Source organism: Herpailurus yagouaroundi, unplaced genomic scaffold, assembly GCF_014898765.1.
Source record: "Herpailurus yagouaroundi ecotype Mexico unplaced genomic scaffold, PumYag 160, whole genome shotgun sequence".
Classification (NCBI taxonomy): Eukaryota; Metazoa; Chordata; class Mammalia; order Carnivora; family Felidae; genus Herpailurus; species Herpailurus yagouaroundi.
In genome coordinates, this window is record NW_024412401.1 from 20763514 (window position 1) to 20783847 (window position 20334).

Consider the following 20334-nt stretch of genomic DNA (forward strand, 5'->3'; position numbering starts at 1 on the left):
TGCCTTTGCCTTTGCCTTTGCCTTTGCCTTTGCCTTTGCCTTTGCCTAGAGGTTTTCAGAATTTCTCCCGCTAAGCCACAGGCTCTCCTAGAAGTGCCTTTGGGGACCCCCACAGTGGAGAGAGGGATTTGGAGTGTATGGAGCTCTAGGCCTCCCCTGTTTCAACCAGAGTAGCTCTGTTTTATGTATTAGGACTAAAAAAAATTTGAAACCACTGCTTTAACACTTATCCTGAAATGTCTTTCTTGCCGCCTTAGCCCTTTCCACAGACATGTTGGCAATGATTTTAACAAAATTAGGAGACCCTCAAGTTGGGCTTTTACCCCTGAACTTCCAGCACAGTGCTTCACAGTAGGATGCTTGTGGGTTGATTGCTTGCTTGATTGATTGACTAACTCTTCACATGATATTAATTAATAGCCTCGGAATGCTTCTAGATCAGGGAGAAGTATACAGTAGTCATCCACAGTTTCACTTTCCACGGTTTCAGTTAACCCGTGCACATTCAACCATGGTCCCTCTGGAAGCAGATCCTCCTTCCGACAGTTGTCAAAGGGTCAGTAACCTAGCACAACGTCACAATGCCTATGTCATTCATCTCCCTTCATCTTCTCACAGAGGCATTTTCTCATCTCACATCATCACAAGAAGGGTGAGTGCAGTACAATGAGATATTTTAAGGAAGACCATATCCACATAACTTTTATTATAGTATAGTGTTAAAATTGTTCTGTTTTATTGTAAGTTATTGCTGTTAATCTCTTGCTATGCCTAATTTATAAATTAAACTACCACATGTATGTACGTATAGGAAAAAAACATAGTATATATAGGGTTCAGTGCCCTCCGTGGTTTTAGACATCCACCAGGGGTCTTGGAACATAGCCCCTGCAGATAAAGGAAGACTACTATAGTATCTCAGAGTTTATTTGATTTGTTATGATTTGAGCACTTCTGACTTTTCCTACTGAAATCAGTCTACAATTTGTGGTAAAAACATGGCCAGAGGTGTTACCTACTATAGGTTGTTTTTGGTGTACAGGATATCTGACCTAGGTCAACACAAACAAATGTACTCCTGTTGTTTTCCAAAGAAGAGTTTCCTGAGGTGAAAGCTAAGCAAAGAAATTATTGGGAAAGACTGGGAACAGAAGTCTACTAGGATCACATAGTCTTATCTATTTTTTAATACTGCTTGCTTTCACTAAAAATTACCTGCCTGGATAGTTTCCACAACTACTCAGTGTCTTGATTGTGGAAAATGCAGATCTTTTTTCTTCACTGAGCTATACTTAACAATAATATCCATGCTATTTATCTCAATATAAACACATCTGAATATCTTTTTTAGGTTTCTTTCTTTATTTTTTTGGTTTGGCTTTTTTTTTTTTTTAACTAACATGTTTTATGAAAGTTATATATACATTTAGTTTTTTAAAAAGCCAAATAACAGGGGCACGTTGGTGGCTCAGTCGGTTGAGTGTCTGACTCTTGATTTTGTCTCAGGTCATGATCTCACGGTTTGTGGGTTCGAGCCCTGGATCGGGGTCCATGCCAACAGTGCAGAGGCTGCTTGTGATTCTCTCTCTCCCTCTCTCTGCCCCTCCTCCCGTCGTGCACACTCTCTTTCTCTCTCTCTCTCTCTCTCTCTCTCTCTCAAAATAAATAAACTTAAAAATAAATAAAAATCCAAATAAGAGAAAATGTACGTTAGTAGGAAAACTGGCAAAATCCAAATAGTCTGCATATCTAGTTAATGGTAATGTGTACAATGTTAATGTCTTTGTTTTGACAAATGTACAAGGATTATGTAAAATGGTAATAGGAACTGGTTGGAGGACATTCAGGAACTCTCTGAACTATCGTTGATGGTTTAAATATTATTTCAAAATAAATGACTTTCTAAAATTGAAAATTATTCCAAAATAAATAGTCAATTTTTAAAAGTTTATACACAGCAGTAAAGGTCTTCACAATGAAAAAAGTCAAATAGTGCCAAATATGGGACAATCTGAGCATCAAAATCAGTAATACCAACAGTGGATTATGACCCATTCAATTAAAAAAGAAAGAAAGAAAGAGAGAGAGAGAGAGAGAAAGAGAGAAAGAGAGAAAGAAAGAAAGAAAGAAAGAAAGAAAGAAAGAAGAAAGAAAAGAGCCCAGGAGTCTACAAGAGTCTATACTGATACCAAAGGAAGAAGGGAGGGAGGGAGGGAGAAAGAAAAGAAATTGTTCTTGTATTAGAATGCCAGCTAATAAACGTAGAAAGAATAATAGCTGATTCAGACAAAAATCATCAATGGATGCTAGCATTTTTAAAGAGTAATAGCAATGCTTTACATTTCTATAAAAACACTATAGTTTATGGAGCACTTTCACACACTGTTTTGAGTAGGCTACTGTTCACCTCTGTAATGGGGTGTATAATGTATCTCCCATTAGCCTTCATATCCTTTTTTTTTTTACCATAGTGATTCCCCATAAAACAGCCTGACCCAGGAATAGGAATGCTTAGTAGCCAGTGGTTATATTCACATACGTTTTATTTTCACCATCCCTAGACTTTCTAATAATCTCTTGCTACTTGGTTATCTTTGAGATTTCATCCTTTATTTAAAACATTTCACACATAGCTGATTTGTATTCTGTATCTGACATTTTTAATATCTGAAGTCCTTGCAATTTAAATCTGTTGTTTTCTCTGTTATTCATATATGGTGCTTCCATGTGTATTTGTGATCTTTGAAATTAACTAATTTTTGTTTGTTTTTTAATTTTGAGAATCCTGTCTGCTTAAGCTGAGGTAGTTTCCTCCAGTGAAAATATATATCTGCTTCTCCCAAAAGTTGGAGGGAACCACCATCCCTGGATCACTTGAACGTACTTCAAAGGTCTCAGCTTAATGTAGGAGTCTCAGGTTTAACTCCCTCACCTTTTAGTTGTCCAAAGGCTTGTCATTCTGACCACAATCAGAATGATTTGGGAACTGGCCCACGAGGAACCCTGGCCCTCCTCCTTGCTTACTCCACAGCTCATGATTTTTCTCCTTTTGGGGGGATAGGAGGAGTAGCCTTAGAGATTTCTTCTGTTTACCTGAGTCCTGAAATGCTTTAAAAGGTGTATGTTATATAGGATCTAGGTTTTTTGCAGTAGAAGGGTCTCCCTTAATATCTTGTTCACCATATTCAGGAAGCAGAAGTTACTGTATACAATTTGATATCCTACTTTTTTTTATTAGCTTTTAAGCCTTTTTCTATACTAGCCTTCATAAATATCCAATAGAATTTGATATTTAGAATGTTTTTCTAGTTTTTTGCTATTGCAAGTAATACTGCAGTGAACATGATTGTGGAAATGTCAGGTAAATCTGGGGTTGAGGATAGAAAGAGAAAGCTTACCTGTTATTCTGGGCAAGGGTTGCAATCTCAAATGCTTTATAGGATCAAGGAAAATAATGCAAAATGCAAATGAATAAAGTGAACCTGGCTAGTTACAAAACTCCATGAGGAGTGATGGGAACATGTCAAATGGAAGGGCACATGCCTATCTTATGAGGGCAGCCACTTCTCAATTCCAGCCAGTTGTTACTATCTGGAAATAAGGGCCTGGTACATGGTCAGTTTTTTCAAGCAAGACAAACTGAAATCCAGATTTTTTTTTTTAATTTTTTTTTTTTTTTTTTTTTATTAGAAATCTCCCAAATTTTTATATATTTATTTTTTATTTTTAATATTTATTTATGTTTGGGAGAGCGCAAGTGGGGGAGGGACATAGAGGAACAGAGGATCTGAGGTGGTCTCTGTGCTGTCAGGCTGACAGCAGCAAGCCTGATGTGGGGCTGGAACTCATGAACTGCAAGATCATGACCTCAGCCAAAGTCAGTTGCCCAACCAACTGAGCCACCCAGGTGCCCCTCCAAAATTTTTGTTCTTATGGTGGCATTTTTACTGTGCAAGCCACATAAAACCTATTGACACACAAGATGTGACTGTCATGCTGTCACTTTGCAACATATGCTCTAAGATCATGACTGGGAATAAATGGTAGGGAAGTGCTGACTGAAGACACAGCTGTTTAGTCATCTTTCCATCCGTGGTATGAAAATGGAGAGAAATGAAGGGTTAAGAGTTTAAGATCTTGGCACTGAGAATTTTTTTTACTAAGTCTCACCTTTTTGGTTTTTATCTTCCTTCCTTCCTTCCTCTCCTCCTTCTCATCAGATGTGCTGTTCTCAGGCTAAGCTAAGCTCCCAAAAGTTATCTTGGGTCCAGTTAGCCTGCTGGGCCTGCCATCCAGTAGCTTTATCAAATATACATTGGTGATGCCCTACTAAGTTCCAAGGTTTTGTGCTAATAATTACCTATCAAGATATAAGACACAGCCCCACACTGCAAAAATGTGCTGTCATGAAGAGATAAATAACAAAATAAACTGGCCAAGGTTTGGTACCAAATGAGTTGTGCAGACGATTGGTACTGAAGTTCAAGAGAAAATTCCTGTGATTAAGAAAAGCTTCCAGGGCACCTGGGTGGCTCAGTTGGTTGAGTGCCTGACTTCGGCTCAGTTCATGATCCATCTCTCAACTCCTCATGGGTTCAAGCCTTGCGTTAGGCTCTGTGCTGACAGCTTAGAGCCTGGAGCCTGCTTCAGATTCTCTCTCTCTCTCTCTCTCTCTCTCTCTCTCTCTCTCTCTCTCAAAAATAAACATTTTAAAAAGAAGAAGAAGGGTGATGGGTATTGAGGAGGGCACCTTTTGGGATGAGCACTGGGTGTTGTATGGAAACCAATTTGACAAAAAATTTCATATATTGAAAAAAAAAGAATTAAGAATTAAAGAGGATCCAAATAAAAAAAAAAGAAGAAGGAGGAGGAGGAGGAGGGGGAGGAGGAAGAGGAGGAGGAGGAGGAGGAGAAGAAAGAAAAGCATCCAGACATGGTAGGCTTTGAGCTAGGTCCTAGAAAAGAAAAAAGAAAAGAGAAGAGAAAAAAGAAAAGAAAAGAAAAGAAAGGGAAGGAAAAGAAAAGAAAAGAAAAGAAAAGAAAAGAAAAGAGAAATAGGGAGAGAGTATTCCAGATATCTTCCCAGTGGAGTAAGCCAAAACTCAGAATTCAGAATAAATTTGGCATGTAATGGAACATGGTTCGATAAGTAGGAAGGAATTTTGAATGTCACATTAAGGAATTTGGATTATCCTGTAGGCAGTAAGGAGCCATTGAAGACTTTTTAGTAATAAGGTGATATATTGAAGGCTGTGCTTTGGGAAGATTAATCTTGTGTCATTAAATAGGATAGCTGGGAGGAAAGAGACGGAATGAAAGCACTAGAAAGCATGAAACTAGTAGAAAAAGTATATAATAATTCAAAGGAGAGGTAATGCAGATCTGAATTAGAAAGAGTGGGAATTTGAGAGGCAATATAACAAGTGGTTAATAAGAACACTGACTTTAGAATCAGACATTTCTTTATCTGAATCTCAGATCAGATATTTACTGACTGAGTTATCTTAAGAAGATTTTTAATATCCCTGAACCTCATTTCTCATCCATAAAATAGACATAATAATACTTAGCTTAGAGAGTGGTTATATGGATTAAATGAGATAATGTAAGTTAGTGCTTAGCATAATAGTTGGAATATAGTAAAGCACAATAAATTATTAGATCGATGCCAAAAATATTTGAAAAAAGATTCGGCATGACTTGGTGATTGAATGTAGAGAGAGTCCACATAACTCTCAGTGTTTTCAAGCTTGTGTTTGTTACTGATAGTCCAAAGAAGGCTGATTTGAAATAGAAAAATCAGTTTGACTTTAGTTAGATGTGTCGAATTTGAGGTAATGGTAAAGTGTCTAATAGGCAATAGAGATTTGATTCTGGAAGTTCTGGAAGAATGTAAGATTTGGAAATCAGTGGCATAATGGGAAGGGCCAAATACTTCTCAAGTTGAAAAGACTTCACATCTGAGCCTTGCTGTAAATCTACATTATTTTTCATTATTTGTAAAATTTTTAAATTTGAGTATATTTGACTATAAGTCTACATTTAAAAGTGTGCCAGGTATTGGTTTATTAAACCATGAAGAAAGAATGATCTAAGAGGAAGAACTAGGAAGATTAAAGCCAAAGGGAAAAGAGGGTTTCAATAGGAGAAAATAGCCAAATAAAAAAGTTTAAATAATGTAAGTTCAAAATTAAACTATTTCAGACCAAGTATTACAAGACAGACAGACTTTAGGTAGTTAAGAAATGGTTAGGGAGAAAATAAAGTTAACATAATCTATTCTTCTTATTTTTTTTTTATTTTTTTGAGAGAGAGAGACAGAGTACAAGTGGGGAGGGGCAAAGAGAGAGGGAGACACAGAATCCGAAGCAGGCTCCAGGCTCTGAGCTGTCAGCACAGAGCCCAATGTGGGCCCATGAGCCAAGTGGTGAGATCATGACCTGAGCCAAAGTCCCACCCAGGCGCCCCAACATAATCTATTCTTTTAAGAATTTTTGTGTTGAAAAAAACAGGAGAAAGAGGGTATTGTCTCAGGTCCTTGGGTTGACATGCCAGTGATGCCAGAAATGCCTCTGCTTTCTGTATACCTGAAATTCCATCACCCTTACCCAGCTGCAGAGACTTCAAAGACTTCTGTCTCTGTGGAGCTGAGCAACACTGTTCATTGCTGCTGCAACTTACTCCTTTTAACAGATTAATGGAGATATAATTGATGTACCATGTTTCACCAGTTAAAGTATACAGTTTAGTTGTTTTTAGCATATTCACAGAGTTGAGCAACTATCACCACAATCTAATTTTAAAACATTTGCATCATCCCACAAAGAAATCCCATACCTGTTAACAATCATTCCCTATTTTCCCCGTTCCCCAAGTCCCTGTCAGCCACTAGCCTACTTTTTGTCTCTGTAGATTTGCCTAATCTGGACATTTCATATAAATGCAGTCAAATCATATGTGACCTTCCATATTTGGCTTCTTCCACTTAGAGTAATGTTTTCAAAGTTCATCTATGTTGTAACAGGTTTCAGTACTTCATTCCTTTTTTTGTTGAATAATATTCCATTTTATGAATATATCACATTTTACTTATCCATTCATCTATTGAAAGACACTTGGTTGTTCCCACTTTTTGGCTATCATGAATAATGCTGTGAATATTTGTATACAAGCTTTTGTGTGAATTTTTGTTTTCATTTCTTTTGGGAATATCTCTAGGAGTAGAATTTCTGGGTCATATGGTAACTCTATATTTCACATTTTAAGGAACTTCCAGACTGTTTTCCAAAGTGATTGCACCATTTTACAATCCTCCCAGCCATGTATAAGGGTTCTGATTTCTCCACATTATCATCAATACTTGTTATTGTCCGTCTTTTAGATTTTAGCCATTCTAGAAGGGTGAAGTGGTATTTCATTTTAGTTTTGATTTGCACTTCCCTAATAACAAATGACATTGGAATTCTTTTCATATGCTTATTGACGATTTTTATTTGGAGTCTTATTTGGAGAAATATCTATTCAAATCCTTTGTCCATTTTTTAATTGAGTTATAGATCTTTTTATTATTGAGTTGTTAAGAGTTCTTTATATATTCTGGATAGCAATCTCTTATCAGAAATATGATTTGCAGAAGTGCCTGGGTGTCTCAGTTGGGTAAGCATCTGACTCTTGGTTTCAGCTCAGGTCATGATCTCACAGTTTATGAGTTCAAGCCCCTCATTGGGGCTTGTGCGCTGCCAGCACAAAGCCTGCTTGGGATTCTCTCTCTCCCTCTCTCTGCCCCAACCTTGCTCGTGTTCTCTCTCTCGCTCTCTCTCTCCCTTCCTCTCAAAATAAATAAATAAAACTTTAAAAAAGAGAAAGAAATATGATTTGCAAATATTTGCTCCCATTCTGTGGGTTGTCTTTTCACTATCTTGATTGTATCCTTTGAAGCAAAAAGCTTTAAATTCTTATGAAGTCCACTTTATGTTTTCTTTTGTCACTTGGACTTTTGGCATTGTGTCTAAGAATATATTGCCTGACTCAAGGTTATGAAGAATTACTCCTTGTTTTTTTTTAAAGCTTTCTTTTAACAGATCTTTTTTACCCCCACATGAACAGGGGTCTTCTCTTCTAAGCCGTTTGAGTCAGATCTGCCTATTGCTCACTCTCATTTACACTCAAGGCTCATCTTTTTTTATACTACGCGTGTTCAACAAGACTTGGACTCACCATTTTCTATCTGCCCAAGCACTGTGCTAGGTTTTGTGGGAAACACAAAATAAAAATTCTGTCTTATACGCTGGATATTGGGCAAAGATGAATTTAACTTGGACTTTGCAGTTAAAAGAGACATTAAAGTGGATATGAAAAAAAGAACAATAAACGCATCAAAAGACAAATGATTTACTTAATCAAAACTGTTTGTGGACTAATGCTACTTTTTCATGAATTTTGCATCAGTATGCAATGAAATGAGAAAAGTAATGATATGCTTATTTTTATGAAATGATGATAGTTGATGCAAAGTTTTTTTTTAAGTTTATTTATTTATTTTGAGAAAGAGAGAGCATGGCAGGGGCAAAGAGAGGGAGAGAAAGAGAATCCCAAGCAGGCTCTGCACTCTCAGTGCAGAGCACAAACCACGAGATCATGACCTGAGCTGAAATCAAGAGCCGGTCACTTAACCAACTGAGCTACCCAGGCACCCCTATTTTGTTTTTTAATGATGCTACTTGGCAATGTAAGAAATTGGCAATCCCATATTGATCTACTGGGTTTTGTGGGATTTTTTTTCCTGTCTGTAAAACTCACAGCCTGTAGCCACAGGTTCAGAAGACCGATAACTTCTGGCTCTGGGCTGATCAGTGAAGACTTGGCGGATGAGTTGATCTGAGCCTTGTAGATTCTGAATAATTCTGAGTAGAGATCCAAGTGTAACAGGTAGGAGAATCTGAACAAAGGCAGCAGAGTGGAAATGAGATTATGGGAATACTACTTGGCAATGAGAAAGAATGAAATCCTGCCATTTGCAGCAACATGGATGGAACTGGAGGGTATTATGCTGAGTGAAATAAGTCAGAGAAAGACAGATATCATATGTTTTCACTCATATGTGGAACTTGAGAAACTTAAGACCATGGGGGAAGGGAAGGGGAAAAAATAGTTACAGAGAGGGAAGGAGGCAAACCATAAGAGACTCTTATATACAGAGAACAAACTGAGGGTTGATGGGAGAGGGGGGAGAGGAGAGGGGAAAATGGGTGGTGGACATTGAGGAAGGCACATATTGAGATGAGCACTGGGTGTTGTATGTAAGCGATGAATCATGAGAATCTACCCCCAAAACCAAGAGCGCACTGTAAACACTTTTTGTTAGCCAATTTGACAATAAATTATATTTAAAAATAAAAAAAATAGGGGCGCCTGGGTGGCTCAGTTGGTTAAGCATCTGACTTTGGCTCAGGTCATGATCTCACAGTTTCTGGGTTCAAGCCCCACGTTGGTCTCTGTGCTGACAGCTCAGAGCCTGGGCCTGCTTTGGATTCTGTGTCTCCCCCTCCCTCTGCCTCTCCCCCTCTCATGCTCTGTCTCTCTATCTTGAAAATAAACATTTTAATTAATTAATTAATTAATTAATTAATTAAAAAGGAAATGAGATAGTGAAACAAGTTTGAAGGACTACATGATGAAGTATGGGAAGTAGGGTTGTAAAGAGAGGGAGTAGATAGATAGCAAAGATGGAGGACCTTGAAAGCCAAAATGAGTTTGAACTTAATTCTCTGGATAATGGGAAACCATTAAAAGAGGTAGAAGGAGTGACATATGGAAGAAAGATGGTACTTTAAGGAGATGAATCTGGTAGTACTGGAAGGTAAATTGCAGGTGAGAATACTAATTAGGAGCCAGTTGGGGGTTATAATGTGACAATATTTGTATTTTGTTTCTAACCGGAAAATAATTTGATCTTTCATCAAAAACACTATAGATCTTTGGCAGTAGTGGGTAGAAGATAGGTGATGGTGTGGTGAAGTAAGCCAAGCACTTAAAATGTGAAAGCTGCCACCTTCTATAGGCAACTACAAACATTTCCTAAGTAGTGGCTCTCCAGTACAATGCATGGCTTAGCTTCACAGAAATCTCAGGGACAAAGACCATGGCCCTCGAGCTCTTATAGTAAGAAGCTAGAACTCTATGCTTGGTCATGGGGATTGGCTTTGCCCTACACTAAAGCTCCTTATCCAACCCACTTTGAGGTCTGTTTCAGGGAAGAGGGAAGTACAGCCATATCTCAGGGATGTTGTGGGTTCTGTTCCAGATCACTGCAATAAAGTGAATATTGCAATAAAGCAAGTCAAATGACTATTTTGGTTTCCCAGTGCATATAAAAGTTACAATTATACTATACTATAGTCTGTGAAGTGTGCCATAGCATTATGTCTTAAAAAAGGTGTATGCCTTAATTTAAAAATACTTTATTGCTAAAAAATGCTAACCATCATCTTAGCTTTCAGTGAGTTGTAATCTTTTTGCTGGTAAAAGGTCCTGCCTCAGTGTTGATGGCTCCTGACTGATCAGGGTGTGGGTGCTGAAGGTTGGGGTGACTGTGGCAAGTTCTTAAAATAAGACCATGAAGTTTGCCACATTTATTGACTCTTTCTTTCACAAACAATTTCTCTATAGCATTCAATGCCATTTCATAGCATTTCACCCACAGTAGAACTTCTTTTGAAATTAGAGTCAATTCTCTCAAACCCCACACTGCTTTATCAACTAAGTTTATGTAATTTCTAAATCCTTTGCTGTCATTTCAACAGTCTTCACAGCATCTCCACCAGGAGTAGATTCCATCTCAAGAAAACACTTTCTTTGCTCATCCATAAGGAGCAACTCCTCATCCATTAAAATCTTATCATGACAGTAATAGCAATTCAGTCACATCTTCAGGCTCCACTTCTAATTCTAGTTCCCTTGCTATTTCCACCACATCTGCACTCACTTCCTCCACTGTAGTCTTGAACCCCTCAAAGTCATCCATTAGGGTTGAAATCAGCTTCTTCCAAACTCCTGTTAATGTTGATATTTTGACTCTTCCCATAAATCATGAGTGTTCTTAATGGCACCAGATGTGGTGAATCCTTTCCAGAAGATTTTCAATTACCTTTTCCCAGATCCATCAAAGGAATCACTATATATGGCACTAGAGCCTGATGAAAGGTATTTCTTAAACAATAAGACTTGAAAGTTGAAATGACTTCTCGACCCATGGGCTGCAGAGTGGATGTTCTGTTAGCAGGCTTGAAAATAACATTAATGTCATTGTACCTCTCTATCAGAACTCTTTGGTGACCAGGTGCCTTGTCAACGAGCAGTGGTATTTTGAAAGGAATCTTTTTTTTTCTGAGCAGTAGGCCTCAACAGTGGGCTTAAAATACTCAGCAAACCATGTTGTAAACAGATGTGCCGTCATCCAGGCTTTGTTCCATTTACAGAGCACAGACAGAGTAGATTTAGCATAATTCTTAAATGCCCTAGGATTTTTGGAATGGTATATGAATGAACACTGACTGGTTCCAACTTAAAGTCACCAGCTGCCTTAGCCCCTAATGAGAGTCAACCTATCGTTTGAAGTTTGAAGCCAGGAACTGACTTCTCCTCTCTAGCTATGAAAGTCCTAGAAGACATCTTCTTCCAATATATGGCTGTTTTGTCTACATTGAAAATCTGTTGTCTCATGTAGCCACCTCCGTTAATGATCTTAGCTGGCTCTTCTGGATAACTTGCTGCAGCTTCTACATCAGCACTTGCTGCTTCACCTTGCAACTTTATGTCATGGAGATGGCCTCTTTCCTTGAACCTCATGAAGCCACCTCTGCTAGCTTCCAACTTTTCTACTGTAGTTTCCTCACCTCTCTCAGCCTTCACAGAATTAAAGAGAGTTAGGACCTTGCTGTGGATTAGGCTTTGGCTTAAGGAAATGTGGCTGGCTTGATTTTCTATCCAGACCACTGAAGCTTTCTCCATATCAATAATAAGGCTGTTTTGCTTTCTTATGATTCATGTGTTTAGCAGAGTAGCACTTTTAACTTCCTTCAAGAACTTTCTTTTGCATTTACAACTTGGATAAGTGTTTGACACAGAGGCCCAGCTTTTGGCCTATCTCAGCTTTAAACACGCCTTCCTTGGATGAGCACTGGGTGTTATATGGAAACCAATTTGACAATAAATTTCATATTAAAAAAAATAAAAATAAAAATAAACATGCCTCCCTCACTAAGCTTAATCATTTCTACCTTTTAATTTAAAGTGAGAGATGTGCAACTCTTCCTTTCATTTGAACACTTTGAGGCCACTGTAGGGTTATTGGTTGGCCTAATTTCAATATTATTATGTCTCAAGGTATAAGGAAGCCCAAAGGGGAAGGAGAGAGGGAGGGTAGCAGCCAGACAGTGGAGCGGTCAAAACACACACAACATTTATTAAGTTGACTATCTCTTATGGGCATGGTTCATGGTGCCCCAAAACAATTAACAATAGTTATATCAAGGATCACTATTCATGGGGCGCCTGGGTGGCTCAGTTGGTTAAGTTTCCGACTCTTGATTTCAGCTTATGTCATGATCTCACTATTCATGAGATCAAGCCCCGTGTTAGGTTCTGAGCTGACAGCACAGAGCCTATGTGGTATTCTTACTCTGCCTTTCTCTCTGCTCCTCCCCTACTTGTTCACATGCACGTGCACATTCTCTCTCTCTCTCTCAAAATAATAAACTTAAAAAAAAATTTTTTAAGGATCACTGATTGCAAGTCACCATAACAAATTTAATAATAATGAAAAAGTTTGAAATATTGTGAGAATTACTAAAATATGACACAGAGACACAAAATCCTGTTTGAAAAATGACACTGATAGACTTGCTCCACACAGTGTTGCCAAAAAACAAACAAAAACACAACAACAATGCAGTATCTGAAAACATAATAAGTGACGCTCCATACAAGGAGGTATGCATGTACAGTGACACCAACACCATTTCTGCTGCTTTCAGTCTCCTTGTGAAAACCACTAATGGTCAGTTTTATGAAGCAGCCTCCTTCTCTCCTTCCCTTCCTCATTGTTTCCTGCTTTATGAGATCAAGGTGCCTTTGCCCCTCAAACAGATTTAGGTTGGAGGTGGGTTTTTGGAACTTTACCTACTTCTCTGTTCTCTCTGCAACTCTTCATTTTAGCATATCATCTGTAGACTCATGGGTCACATAGGAAATAGAAAAAGCAGTAAGGGGAAAGAAACTATATCTCTTGTGGATCCTGAGTGGTAGTTGCTGTGGTCCTGGCCACTGGACCCAAGCCTTCTTTCTAGGGACCTGAAATCCAGGGGCTTGGCTGAGGGATCCAGATACTAGTCAACACTGAGAGGAGACCTAGATAGGTCCCCAGCTTGTGACTGTCTTTGCCATCAAGGGTGGCAGCAGTGGGCAGTGACCTGAAGTAGACAGACAGTGCTGCTGCTTACTGTACAACTGGCTCTGGCTGTAGCTTCTCCACTGTTTACTGATTCCCACAGAACTGGCCCAGAACCTGAGGAAAGTGGAGCTGGGAAGGGGTGAAGGGCTCTGTAGACCTACAGACAGAACTGAGATTTTTCTCTGGCAGAGGGAAGACCTCTCCCTTTCCTTAGCCTTCCTTTCCCTAGGAAAATAAGCTTCCTGGCCCCTCAGCCTGGTCAAATGGATTCTGCCTCACCACTGGCTCAGCTGGACGCCACTCGGCAGGCACTTGACCAAAACCTCATGCAGGTGAAGGGAGAAGGTTTTGTTCCAGCCACACTAACAGAACCTCTGAAGATGTAGGGAACTGAATCAGACTCTGTGTTAGGAAGGGACCTGTGCCCAACTCGGTCCTAAGGCTCACTACCACCCTGTGTATAGAAGCCTGCCTATGGCCCAGTCTCTCTTTTTTCTGAGACAGACCTCATTTCTCTGAAGAGGCACACCCTAGAAAGCCTAGTGCTGAATCTAGCTGGGATACACAAAGACTCTACCTGCTGACAGAATGATGCCTGGTCCCTGAAACCTCCCTTCAAGGTTTCAGAAACCCCCTCCCAGGATGGCTGCTCTGCCCTGAGGCTAGTCTGGAATCCTAGTGAAAGGAAAAAGCTGGAAAACAAGGAGTCATTCAGAGTGGGTGAAGAGAGGAGGGAGAGGTTTCTGGCTAAGATCTAAAAGGAGGGGCCTAAAGGAAGGAAGGAAGCTCTAAGGCTCTGCCCAGACTTTTTCCCTGAGACTCCTAAGAGCAAAAGAGAAGCTAGACCCAGCTCTCTGGTCTAATTTTCTTTGCTGCCTTGAGAGTTCTCAGTCTTCCAGCCCTGGCTGCCCTCTGTGGCTTTCTCTCCCCTCCCCCTTCCCTAGGCTAAAGGGCCCACAGGGACTGACAGGGAGGGAGGCTGAGTGGCTGTACTGTGGGCATGCCTGCTCCTTTCCCTTCCCCCTTCCCTTAGCAGCAACGTCACCGCAGCACCAGTAGCAGCGGCAGCAGCAAGGATACTGGGGCTGGGATTGCGCAGCCTCCCTGCATTAGCAACGATGCCATTGTATTAGCAGAAATCAGATCTTAGGAAATCGGTTCAGTTCCCCCTGTGTGGTCCCGTGGAACAATGCCTCAGCTGGAACTGTCGAGGTAGAGCTTGGTTGCAGTGCAAAAGGAACAGAAGCCTCCGGGTACAGCTCAAGGCTCCTTACAGAGGTATGGCTTAGCGGAGCTGGGGGAGGGGCAGGGCAGAGACGCTAGGATAACCGATCAGCACATTTGGACCCTGGCTTCTGAGGGTTGGCTTTGTCCTTCTGAAAGAAAGAGAGAGAGCAAAGAGAGAGAGAGTGCAAGCATGAGAGCAAACATTAGATGAGCTCGTCCATGCATACATTTGGGCTGTGGTGCAGAGGCTTGGGCTAATGCTATTTTGTCAAGCAACAGAAGATCCCCTCTTTTCTGGGCGTTTCTAATGAGGCTGCTATAGTATGGGTCATGGTGAAGGGGGGTCAGATCTAGGAACAAAGACTTAATGGGAGGAGACACCCCTAAAGCTATTGTAAGTTTATGATGGAGAATATGCTGGGATCCAAGCAGCTCTCAAGAGGAACGGCTGGGAAGCATCCAACCCGTTCTTTTCCTCCATACATAAACATACATGCCCATAGACACGCATACCATATCTTCTGTTGCCATGGAGCCACCAGGCTGCAGGTAAGGATGGAATAAGAAAGAATGTTGACCAAGAGGCTCTATAGTATATTGGGGGAGGGGGAATGTGAGGAGTCAGTCACTGTAATGCCTACAGCACCTGACCTGTTATAATCAGTCTCCTTATACAGACCTAGATTCCTATCCGGAAGAGACCTAAGCATAAGCTGGTCCTCCCAAATCCACCCTCTTTGTCTCTTCCCTTCAGTCGTGCCCAAGAGAAGACTCAGACAGGAAAACAGTTATCAGTGCTATTGACGCTCCTCATCGGGCCACAGATCAAGGTCAGGTTGTTAGAGAAGAGCAACTGAATACTGCTGTCTTCCCAGTCTTCCTTCAGGAGGCCAAGAGAAGAGGGAAAGAGTTTTATGACTGGCAGAAAGATGCTGATGACCAAAGACAGGGGAAACCTTTCTTCTGGAGTTTAGAACATTCTCCTGCCCAGAGTTGACCTATTGCTGAGCAGATAGAAAGAGTTCCTTAAATTCCCATTTCCACTGACCACCTTGGTGAATGATTCAAATACATATGCTAAAAGGAGTCAGTAGTTCCACATTGTGCAAATATGGGCACATACATACAGTCAGTAGTTCCACATTGTGCAATTATGGCAAATACACTGGGAAGTTGCAGGAGGGAGGGTGTTAGTTCCCAGGAAGCATCTAGGAATGTGAACTACAGAACAGGGAAAAGGGGCCTTGGGGACTATGAATGGGGCAGGAAGGTGAGGGCTGGGAACTGAGACAGGAGTGGATTGAAGAGTGTTTAATAACACTCATATTACTGAGGTGGTAATATAAAAGGGACTGTCGGTTCAGAGAATAGAGAAGTGGGTAAATCCAAATTATGTAAGTGGAGGTTCAAGTGTGGGCCTATACAGGAAAGGTAGGAAGCAGCTGCTGTAGTAGCAGAATAAATGCCGGTACTTTTGGAAAAGGGTGTGGCCCCTGAACATTTTCTTTGGGAGGCTGTTGTAGTAGGAAGAATTAGGAGTTAGGCAGACCTGGGTTTGTGTTGTTCCATCTCAGCTGTGTAATTGTGGGCAAATGATTTACTCTTGCTAAGCTTCAGTTTTCTCATCTGTGAAGTGGGAATGATTGTGCCTACTCTAAAAGATCATAGTGGAACTAGAGATGACATATGTAAATCACCTGGCATGTAAGAGCTCAGTGAATGATCACTAATAAATAGTATTATTATGTTAGGCCAAGAGACATCCATTTGGAATGGGGGCCAGGAAAAGGGCTCTCATGGAAAGCTTTCCCTGATTCTGGAGAGCTAGACTTCATAACTTTATGCTGGCTAAACCCAACCACTATCTTCCTACTAGGCATAGCTATTGGGCCCGTCTTCTGAGAGCTTTCTTTCACTCTCTTCCTATTCTGGATTCTCTATTCCTTCCCCATCATCATCTCCCATGTCTCTCCATTTAATCAGGGTGCAGAGGGGATCTGCAATGAGCTCTTCTACCCTATTGTTTTCAAGTTTATTAGAGCTCATGGCCCACAGTATTAAACTTGTATTGTTATAGAACAAGTCATTCCCAGGAAAGAAGTCTAAGAGGTGCGTGTTGTGTTTGAAATAAAGTCACATGTATAGTATACTCTCATTACATTCTTAACTAACAAAAGTTAAGTTATCCTGAGTCCTGTCTAATTGTCATTTATTCACTGAATGATCTTGGACAAGTCCTTTTGTTTTTGATTGTCAATTTCCTTGTTTTTTAAAATGAAAGTGGCTCTGCCTACTTTGGTGAGTTGTTGTGAGGATCAGTGAGGCGACATGTAAAAAAAAATGTGCTTTACAAAAATGTGCAAGTTCAGGAGAGGGGGCATGAATACAAAATCTCATGGGATGCCTGCAGTACGTCACCTCAGTTGACTGAGCTAGAGTTGTCTGTGAAAGAAATATTGGCAGGCATCCCCCTTGGTTGTGTGGAAATCAGAAAGGAATAAGACCTTTTCTAAGATACAAAAATATAAAATGAATCAAACAGTGATAGAGCTTTACAGTTAAAATAGGATTCAACAAAACCTAAATGTAAAAGCTAAAACTATACAGCTTTCAGAGGGGGAAAAAAAAGAAAAAATTTCTTTATGATCTTGTGATAGGCAAAGATTTTTTAAATAGGACAGAAGGCTCTAACCATAAAAGATAAATGGGATTTTATAAAATTAAAAACTTCCATTAATTAAAAAGCACCATGAAGGTGCACCTGGGTAGCTCAGTCAGTCAAGCATCCGACTGTAGATTTCAGCTCAGGTCATGATCTTATGGTTGTGAGTTTGAGCCCCAAGTCTGGCTCTGTGCTAACAGTGTGGAGCCTGCTTGGGATTCTCTCTCTCTCTCTCTCTCTCTCTCTCTCTCTCTCTCTGCCCCTCCCCTGCACATGCACTCTAAGTAAATAAATAAACTTAAAAAAAAAAAAAAACGCTATTTAGAAAACAAATGGGCAGGGGCTCCTGGCTGGCTCAGTCGGTGAAGTGTCTCACAGTTCGTGAGTTCAAGCCCCGCATTGGACTCTATGCTGACAGCACAGAGCCTGGAACCCACTTAGAGTTCTATCTCCATCTCTCTCTCTACCCCCTTCCCCACTCACACACTCTCTCTCTCTCTCTCAAAAATAAATAAACATTTAAAAAATGTTTTTAAAGAAAACAAATGGGCAAGCCACAGGCTGAGAGAAAATATTCTCAAGACATGTGTCTGATAAAGGAAATTTAAAAGCCCCTACAACTCAATAATAAGAAGACAAGTCAGTTTTTTAAATGGGTAAAATAGGGGCACTTGAGTGGCTCAACCCATTAAGTGGCAGACTTCAGCTCAGGTCATGATCTCATGGTTTGTCAGTTCAAGCCCCATGTCCAGCTCTGTGCTGACAGCTTGGAGCCTGGAGCCTGCTTCAGATTCTGTCTCCCTCTCTCTCTGCCCTTCCCCTGTTTGCACTCTCTCTCTCTCTCAAAAATAAATAAACATTAGGAAAAAAAATTTTTTTAATTAAAAAAAAAAAAAAATGGGTAAAATAGAAGTCCACAAATAACCGAGCACCTACCATGTTCCAAGCGCTGTGTATAAGTTCCAGGGACACAGAGTTGACTGTATCACAGGTTTTGACCTCAAGAAGCTACACTCTAGCCTGGGGGACAGATATGTAAACATAACGGTATAATATAACTCTCTGTACCCTCCAGGTACAGATTCTTCATCATCTTCCATTATCCATTTATTCTTTATCTCTGGTTTAGAGGATCAGCCTTCTAGACTCTGTGTATCACTATGTTTTTCCATTTCAAAGCATGTATGACTCAATAATAGTTTTGTGGATCAGAATCACAAGTTTCTATGTTTGTATATTTGTGAATACCACTTGAAAATGGTGGTTTGAAAGGGGGGTGGGGTTGGGTCGGGGCGCTTGGGTGGCTAAGTCGGTTAGGCGTGCAGTTCTTGATTTCGGCTCAGGTCATGATCTTACAGTTCCTGAGGTCAGCCTCTATGCTGGGCATGGAGCCTGCTTATGATTCTCTCTCTCCCTCTCCTGCTTTTCCCCTGCTCTCACACACTCACGTGCATGTGCATTCTCCTTCTCTCTCTCTCTCTCTCTCTCTCTCTCTCAAAAAAAAAAATTAAATTAAAAAAATATAGGGGGGCTGGATATTCATTGAAGATCAAGTGATGGCTGTAACACATAGGTACTCCTAAAATTACTGCTATATGTACAAGATAGCTCCTTTAGTCCAGACCTCAGATGATAGCCTGGACCTTGGGGAAACCTAGTACTATCTATAAGGGGAAGACCCCCTCTCCAGGCCCTGAACCTGTGGTATCTACGTGTTTAAAGGAAATAAAACCGTTTAAATTACATACATAATAGATATATATTACATACAAATTAGGAAATACAGTTAATACCAAAAGGGTAAAATTATAAATAATCTAAAATCACTCAACATAGATAAGAACTATTAACATCTTGTTGTATATGGTTTCAGATTTTCTTTCATGCATATTGCTATGGTCTGAATGTCTGTGTCCCCCCAAATTCATATATTGAACCCTAACCCACAAAGGTAATGATAGTAAGAGGTAGGCCTTGGGGTGATTACTTCATGAGGGCAAAGCCCTCATGAATGATATTACTGCTTTTACAAAACAGGCTCCAGAGACATCTCTTGTCCCTTACACCACGTGAGGACACAGCTAGAAGTGCCAGCTATGAACCAGGAAGAGGGCAGAACACAGCCATTTTGACACCTTGTTCTTAGACTTCCCAGCCCCCAGAACTATGAGAAATAAATTTCTGCTGTTTATAAGCCACATAGTCTCAGATATTTTGTCATAGCAGCTTCAACAGACTAAGACACATATAGACATATATTTATTTTTAAAAATGGTGTCATACCGTACTGTTTGTAGTTTGCAGTTTTCACCTAATATTTTGTGAATGTTTTCCCAAGTCAGTGGTCACATTGACATATTTTAATGTTACTCTGCTCTTACTTTTTTATTAAAAAAAATTTTTTTTCCAGGGGTGCCTGGGTCACTCAGTTGGTTAAGCATTCGACTCTTGATCTCAACTCAGGTCATGATCTCATGGTTGGTGAGTTTGAGCCCTGTGTTGGGCTCTGTGCTAACAGCGTGGAGCCTGCTTAGGATTCTCTCTCTTCTTCTCTCTGTGCATCTCCCTCTCTCTCAAAAAAATAAAATAAATAAAATCATTTTTAAAATTCTTTAAAAACAAACAAACAAATAAATAAATAAATAAATAAATAAATAAATAAATAAATAAATAAATAAATTTTTAAGTTTATCTTTGAGAGAGAGAGTGCGAGCATATGAACAGGGAAGGAGCAGAGAGAGAGGAGAGAGAAAAATCCCAAGCAGACTGCACACTGTCAGTGCAGAGCCCAACACAGGGCTTGATCTTACCAACTGAGAGAAACCTGAGCCAAAATCAAGCGACACTTGGGGTGCCTGAGTGGCTTAGTCAATTGGGTGTCCGACTTTGGTTTAGGCCATGATCTCTGGGCCTGTGAGTTAAAGCCCTGCATCTGGCTCCGTGCTGACAGCTCGGAGCCTGGAGCCTGCTTCCAATTCTGTGTCTCCCTCTATAT

General features: G+C 40.2%; 1 protein-coding gene across 4 annotated transcripts in view; it reads left to right on the forward strand.

The window, feature by feature from the left end:
- RUSC2 (RUN and SH3 domain containing 2) overlaps positions 1–20334 on the forward strand; it is a 66365-nt gene that overhangs the window by 28546 nt on the left and 17485 nt on the right. Inside the window, exon 1 of one of the 4 annotated variants that reach the window (XM_040481606.1) lies at positions 14277–14728. The exons of 2 other annotated variants lie outside the window; for them this stretch is intronic. The gene's annotated coding sequence lies outside the window, so the exon portion shown is untranslated. Of the gene's footprint in view, positions 1–14276; positions 14729–20334 lie in introns of those variants that run through there. One more of the 4 variants, XM_040481609.1, reaches the window with a different exon arrangement.